Source organism: Malaya genurostris, unplaced genomic scaffold (genome assembly GCF_030247185.1).
Source record: "Malaya genurostris strain Urasoe2022 unplaced genomic scaffold, Malgen_1.1 HiC_scaffold_27, whole genome shotgun sequence".
Classification (NCBI taxonomy): domain Eukaryota; kingdom Metazoa; phylum Arthropoda; class Insecta; order Diptera; family Culicidae; genus Malaya; species Malaya genurostris.
Genome location: NW_026682657.1, coordinates 1971 through 2500, shown reverse-complemented (window position 1 = coordinate 2500; position 530 = coordinate 1971).

The window sequence follows — 530 nt, the reverse complement described above, 5'->3', positions numbered from 1 at the left end:
AGACCGCAATAAGCTGCAGCGGTCACTGACGGACATTGCGTCGTCATTGGTAGTAAGACAGGGCGATAAAGCTATCTGCAACATCGATCCCGCGTCAGGATGTCCATACGTCCAGAGTAGATTTGCCCCTGGCAACTTCATCCGTCACTTTCGTACCGTACATACGGAACGTGCATGTGCAAACAATCTCCTTACAATTGCCTATCCAATGGAGAAGAAGGAAAGAGTAATTCCTAAGCGTTTGATAGCTATTGACCGGCAGTTACTAATTGCGTCAGCAGTTAAGCTGACGACCTTCCATCATCTTCCTATTTCCTGCTTCGAGTGGGAAGGCTTCAAAGACTTACTGAAACCGATTACAACGACTCTTGGGTGCACTTTGAACCGTGTCACAATGAAATGTCATCTCTCGAAGACTGCCTGTCGTCTAAAAGAAATGTTGATAGATGAGATGAAAGGCAAGCTCGTCTGCTTGAAAATAGATTCTGCTGCCCGACACAATCGCCATATCTTAGGCATCAATGTACAGT